Source organism: Eriocheir sinensis, unplaced genomic scaffold, assembly GCF_024679095.1.
Source record: "Eriocheir sinensis breed Jianghai 21 unplaced genomic scaffold, ASM2467909v1 Scaffold780, whole genome shotgun sequence".
In the NCBI taxonomy this organism is placed as follows: Eukaryota; Metazoa; Arthropoda; class Malacostraca; order Decapoda; family Varunidae; genus Eriocheir; species Eriocheir sinensis.
Genome location: NW_026112143.1, coordinates 175,598 through 183,020, shown reverse-complemented (window position 1 = coordinate 183,020; position 7,423 = coordinate 175,598). Strand labels below are relative to the sequence as shown.

General features: G+C 46.0%; 1 pseudogene; it reads left to right on the top strand.

The window, feature by feature from the left end:
- The first annotated feature begins 3,337 nt into the window (after positions 1–3,337).
- LOC126994365 (omega-amidase NIT2-like) overlaps positions 3,338–7,423 on the top strand; it is a 47,947-nt pseudogene continuing 43,861 nt past the window's right edge.

Sequence of the window (7,423 nt, the reverse complement as noted above, 5' to 3'; positions counted from 1 at the left end):
GAACCACAGCTACACATGTAAAAAAAAGGAAAAAAAAGTGAAAAACAAACTGACCTATGTATAGCCGGGCTAAGTCTACAACAGCGGGAGGACTAAACTCCCCCACCCTCTAAAGGGCTCGGTAGAGCCTCGCTGTTGCCCCTTGCGGGTCTTTGGGGGACCCAACTACCTCTGCTGCCTCCTATAGCCACCCCTTTATCTTAAGGGGCCCCCTCGTGGCACTGCCCTCGGGGTTCGGCGTCGTACTACAGCAGAGCTACCGGCACACACACACACGCTAAAGGGCGTTGTAGCAGCGCGGCAACCAGGGGCGGACTATCCAGTCCCTAATGGACGGCGTCCCGGGACACGAGGTTGCTGAGTCACTTGTAACTAGTGACAGTGAACAGTGACGCGTATAGCGCACGAGCACTGACACAGTGGAAGCGGGGCCTGGCAGGAAGCAGAGCAGCTCGATCGCTCGCCCGCGAGACCAGCCTGCTTAGACGGTGGGGGAGAAGTGTTCGCGCTGCCAGGTCCGGGAATCCAATGAGCTACCATTACAAGCCCTCCATATATATTATCACAAGTGTTTACAGCAGGATATTTGATTAAATAGTGTAGAAGTTCACAATCACCACATATTCAGTGAATGGTATTATATACGGTTGTCACGTCCCTTAAAGCAATGTTTTGATAGCACTGTGACGTTTTCTTCCTTATTTTGGCAGCGGGTCTTCCTCTTCTTCTTCATTCCTCCTTGTGTTGTGGAGAAATCTGCCCTACGTACGGGTCACGATACCTTACGCCATGACTGGAGCTGCCGTAAAGTTACGGTGCCGGAAGAGTGTCGTAACTGTTTAGTGAATAGCCCAAAGCAGCCGAAGGTTGCCTTAAAACATTTTTTGTGACTTACGAACGTCGTAACTCGTTAAGCTCCAAATACACTGCCGAATTTTGTCTCACGAATGTGCGCGAATATGCAAGTCATCCTGTGTTGCGAACAAGTTCGGCATCTTTCTTGCCTGTTCTTGGCCGTTCGGGGACATGTCTGCGTCCACCACGCGACTTTTGACAGTTGGTCACGACCGCCACGAAAGTTTCATGTTGCATGAAAAATTCGCGGCCGTTCGCCGAATGTGCACGAATGCAAAATGGACGCCGAATTGTCGCCGACAATTCGGCGTCCGATTCGCGGTGTTCGGCGAATTGTCGCCGAATTTTGACCGTTGAAATTTAAATTTTATTGGCAAATTTGTCGCCGACATGTCGCCGACTATTCGACTATTCGGGGACATGTCTCCGACATGTCGCCGAATGGCCAAGACTATTCGGGGACATGTCCCCGAATATTCGGCGAATTAATCACGACACGGCAAACGGGTCGCGGTGGGAGGTGTACACGGGGGTCTGTCTATCTATCTATCTATCTTTATATTCTCTCTCTCTCTCTCTCTCTCTCTCTCTCTCTCTCTCTCTAATATATATATATATATATATATATATATATATATATATATATATATATATATATATATATATATATATATATATATATATATATATATATATATATGGAATAAAAAACTATAATAATAAATGGTAAACAAGAAAATATGAAAAACAAGAAGAATCATGAATACATAAAATATGTATGGAGCCAACATTTTAATTTATTTCATAATTAATCTACTATTTATTATTTTATTTATTTCTTAATATCATTATTCTGCCATTATTTAACCTTTGTTTCATTTTCAGTTATTTAAATTTATTTCTTCTTTCAGTTATTGTTTTGTTTACTGAGATTACGTGAACATTCATTTATTCTAAAATATTTGAAGGAGAGCAAAACAAAAACAAGTCACGTTTATACATTTTAGTACACATACTATCATACATATTACCACACATATTACCACACATGGTATTTACTCGCCCACAATTCTGTCCTGTCAGGCCACTGCTCCCCGGGTGTTGTAGTAGTCCATGAGGTAGGCGCGGATTCCCGTGCTTTTATATGCCACAGGGGCATCAGATGATCAGCTGTCAGAAATCTTGACACTGTCGGAGAATTGTCCCCGACATGTCGCCGACACTTCGGGGACATGCGAAGACAATTCGGAGACTTGTCGCCAGTTATTCCACGACAAAAAAAACGTAAAAATTTCAGATTTTGAGCTCGGCGACATGGACGCCGAATAGTCGGCGACATATGTCTCCGAACTGTCCCCGAATTGTCTTGAGTATTCGCCGACATGTCGCCGACATGTCGCCGAATGGTCACGAACTGTAAGAATCTTGGTCATGCCGGCGAATCGGTCGCCGAATTTTTTCACAAACTGATTCGGCGTCAAGTTCGTGGCCAAAATTCGGCAGTGTATTTGGGGCTTTAGTGAATCTAGGCCCAGGGAAACAGTTTTTCACGCAACACCGTGCCTATCACTCTGCTGGCTGGGGTGGGTTGGTGCAGGTGCTGTGACGGAGAGCTCAATTGAGTTTGTGTTATACCTTTGTACGTAGTTTGTATTATATCGTTGTATTGTTGTTTATGTACTTCAGTTTAATTTTTCATGATTTATGTTAATGGCAAGGGTAGAAGGCTGACTTATACCTGGAATCTACATTTCAAGGGCTTAAGGTCCATATTATCAAAGGTACTGAGCTCCCACTGTGACACTTTCCCAAGGTCACAGAAAATTAGCCAGGGTTTTATGGGCATTTTTCCCGTTCAAGATGCAGAGGTCCTGTCAAACTATCGCCAGCATCACTAAACAGTCCATGAAAATCCCAGCAACTTCTACGAGCGGCCTTTCAAACAGGCAAACTGAAGGGCTGATAAGTTTAAAAATACAGACTTAAGTTTGTTCCATAGTAGAACACAGCACAGCCTTGGGGCCAACCCTTACAGGAGGTTGACTTCCACAAGAATGTGCGTCAGTTCATCATTATAGTGATGTAGCTCTCATCCTAATGCATTTGCAGTGTTGTGCGCACTACCTGCTAAAAGTAGTGGCACTACCGCTACCACTACTTCAGTCAAATTGTAGTGGCACTACCGCTACAGCTACTCATTTATAAATGTAGTGCACTGCCGCTACTACTGCCGCTACCGCTACTTGTGAACAATAAGTACTGAAAAAACATGATTCTCTTTTATACATATTGTTACCTTCCACGTCCCTGATAGAGTTCTGAGTAAGTCACTTTACACTTTCTGTACGTGAGACAAGATGATTCACTCACCTCCCTCTGCTGTGCTAGTTAACTCTCCCAGTGTTTACCAGTTTCCAAGGCTTTGTGAGCCGTGATCAGGAATATCCACGAGTGACTAATCACTTACTGTCCACAGGTAGATAGGCAGCCACACCTCCAGTCACAGCTTCACTACTGAGCGAGCGTTGGTGACTGACAAGAGAAACGGGCCGCGGGTCAGCCCACTGAACTGTACACGTTTCATTCGCGTTTTCATCACGTACGTAGTTGGTCCACCCCGAGTAGCGAGTAGTGACTAGCCCTACCTAAAAATGTAGCGCCGCTACCGTTTTTGCCGCTCTTTCTAAAAAAGATTGGCACTACCGCTACAGCTACTAAAAAACGTATCGGCGCTTCTAGTAGTGCCTCTACGCCCAACACTGTGCATTTGTGTAATTCAAGTAATTTGTGATGGGTCAGTTAGGTAGATAAGTGTACTTTGTAATATTATAACATTTTACTTTCTTTATTTCAGGAGCATCTTGAAGTAAAACAACAGAATGGCATCCAGTGAGTACCATTTTACAAATCTTAATAATTTAGACCAGTGGTGCTCAACCTTTTTGGCTGGCAGGGCCACATTAGATGGGCAATGTGTGATGAGGGCCTCGTATTGCCTGCAATGTGAATACGCATAGTAATTGATATATTTTACACACTGATAACACTGATTATGTTGTGTATATACTGTAACCTTCCGGATAGAATTGTAATCAAAACACTTCTTACATAAATTGCAGGTCATGGGGAAATTAGCAATTATAAGCTACAATAAAGTGAAGACCTACATACGAGCGACAACTTTTCGCTGTTGAGCAGGGAGAGGGGAAACGTGGAGCGGCTGCGGTGTGCCGAGAGGGTGGGGGAACTCTATTGATTGATTGATTGATTGATTGATTGATTTAAATTAGGCGCCGCAACAGCCAGGGTCATATGGCGCCGCATTTAATGAGTTAAAAACTAAAGAAAAAAAAAACTAAACTAAAAGGGCTAAAAAAGGAACCTAAAAAAGTAAACTAAGAGCAAAGCCAAACAAAACGAGACGAAACAAATCACACAGAAAACGGTCATAACTCATGGAGAAGGCCAGCCTTCTCCATAAAGAGAAGTACCTCATGTCCCGGGGAAAGGCATCTCCCTCCCAGCATCAGCGAGAGACGGAATGATCCGTCTTCTCCCCGACACTGCGACAGGTATCATACTCGCAGGTTCCCCAAACTGGGGCACTCGACCAGCAAGTGCCGCACGGTCAGGAGAACCAAGCAGTCATCAGAATAAGGCTGCAGCCCCCGGGACATGAGGTAACCATGTGTTAGACGCGTATGACCCGTCCGAAGACGGGTCAAGGCTGTCTGCGAGCGACGGTCACGGACACTTTCGTATGACCAAGGACGAGACACAGTCCTGGTAATCTCTCCCATTTTGGAAGTCGCACCCCGAGCATTCCACCTCTCCTGCCAACTGGCAAGAATTGCCTTGCGAATCTCTGGAAACATATCTGTACATGGGACAGCACTAGGAGGGGCAGCTCTAGCTGCTGCCTCCCTTGCAAGTCCATCAGCTCGTTCGTTCCCGTGTACGCCAACGTGTCCTGGAACCCAACAAAACCCAACGCGATATCCCCTGTTGCTGAGCAAATACAGCCCCTCGAGAGCAGATAAAACTAGGGGATTAACAGAGGTAGCAGCGCAGAAAGAGCGCTACGAGAATCACTAAAAATCATAAAAGAGTCCACAGGAAGGGTAAAAATAATCTGTAAAGAGAGGACTATTGCAGACAGCTCTGCAGTAAATACAGAAGCAACAGAAGAAAGACTACCTCCCCGACAGAAGGAGGGGAACACAACACCAAAGCCAACTCCAGCATCCAATTTAGAGCCATCAGTAAAGACAGGGATGGAGTCCGAGTGTTCAGTGAAATGCTCTAAAAATAAGGCTCGGGACCCAGATGGCGGTAAATCCCTCTTACTATCTATAGTGGGAGAACACACAGATACACCGGGCAACTGCCAGTATCCAACCATAGGTACTCGATAAGGGCAGATAGGAATGGGAGGGAAAGACAACGGTGTCTTGGCAGACGCTACCCGAAACCCAAAAGGTTTAGGGAGACTAGGCCGGTCATCATATGCAGGCGAACGGGAATCCCACAAAATTGACACACAAGCAACTGATTCTGGAAGGCGTTGGACGCGGAACCAGCAACGGAATAGAGAGGACTGGCGTCTCAAATCCAGAGGCAGGACGCCAGCATCCACGAGGAGGCTAGGTATCGGTGAAGACCGGAATGCACCAGTAGCCAAGCGGACCCCGGCGTGATGTACTGAGTAGGGGTGGGCAGGTACCGGTACCAGTACCGGTACTAATGGTACCAGCTAAACGGTACGGTACCGGTACCAGATTGCTCGGATTTATTTATTGGATTTATTGATAATTCTTCATGTCCGATTCTTTTTTAGGTTGCTACTAAATATTGTTATTGTTATTAGACAATGATCGAGTACATACATAACTATATATGCAATTTTTTTATCGAAAAAATAAATATTCACTTCATTCAGAGAGAGAGAGAGAGAGAGAGAGAGAGAGAGAGAGAGAGATCACCACTCAGTGAGTGGATATCTCGGTGATATGGGTACTTGATCATAGTCTAATAACAATAACTATTTATTAGTAACCTAAAAAAGAAAAAGAATCGGACATGAAGAATTATCCAGTAACTCCAATAAATAAATAAAATAATAAAATAATGGAAACGGGAGCTGTGATGGAAACGGAAAGCAGGACAAAATGGTGGGAACTTGGGGGGACGGTCAGCGAGGCAGTGACTCAGCGTCTCCATACAGGGCCCATACCGCGTGATACCACATTCAGCCGGGCGGGCGAGCGCCGAGCGTCACTAAGATCCAGACGGTACCGGTACTAGCGGCAATGCGCAGTGCCGAGTGATCATGACGCTTCCCGGCACCCAAGTGATCATGAGGCTTCGCGGTACCAGGTACCGGTACCGGGTACCGCGAGGAATCGATTCCTCGCGGTACCAGGTACCGGTACCTGGTACCGCGAGGAATCGATCAGGCAAGACACCAACGACTCCATTAATAGCCACAACAAATAGCGTAACAATGAGAATACTTCCCTGTGGTACACCATCCTCAAGTGGACAAACCTCGGAAAGAGTACTCCCCACTCTAACCCGTAAAAGACGATGAGATAAAAACTCCTGAATAAAAACAGGGAGACAGCCACCAAGACCAAACTCAAACAGGTTAAGTAAAATTCCATGACACCAAGCTGTGTCATAGGCCTTCTCCAGATCAAAAAACACCTGGTGGTGATTATTGGCAAACGCCTCACAAACTGAGGACTCCAAGGATAAAAGAGCATCCGAAGTGGAGCGCATCTTTCGGAAACCATATTGCACCGGGGTCAATAAATTCCGGCTCTCCAAGTACCACATAAGCCTGACATTCACCATCTTCTCCATCACTTTACAAATGCAGGATGTTAAAGAAATAGGACGATAGTTAGTTGCTTGGAGATAATCTTTCCCAGGCTTCAGAATGGGGAGAATTACAGCCACACTCCACAGAGATGGAAAATCACCGGTACGCCAAATGAAAGTGTAAAGATCCAATAAAAATGTAAAACCACAGTCAGACATGTGGCGTAAGAAAGCATAAGGGATGTCGTCTGGACCTGGCGAGGAATCATGACACTGGGATAAAGCCGTCTTCAACTCGGAGAGAGAAAATGGGATATTATAAGATTCCCCTCCGGTGGAAGCGAAGTTAACGCCGAGTGATTCCAAATCCCGGCGATGACGTGCCCCTGGTGCAGTAGGATCTTTCCTAGAGACACTGGCAAAGTGCTTGGCGAATAGGTCAGCAACAGTCTTAGGGTCCGCCACCGTTTCCCCTGCATGCGATAACACTGGAGGGGGAGGGGGGAAAAACTTCCCAGAGATCTTACGAACTCAGTTAAAGACTTCTGTGAGTGTAGTTCTGGTAGTGATGGGAGAGAGATCAGCCTTCCAAGAAATTCGTTGAGCCTCCTTGAAAGTGCGTCGTGCTCGAGCACGCGCTCGCCGAAAAGCATCCAAACACTGGGGGTCCCCACGGTGACGACGAAGTCGAGAGAATGCAGCACGCTTCTCTTGCACAGCAGTAGTGCAAGCGGCGTTCCACCAG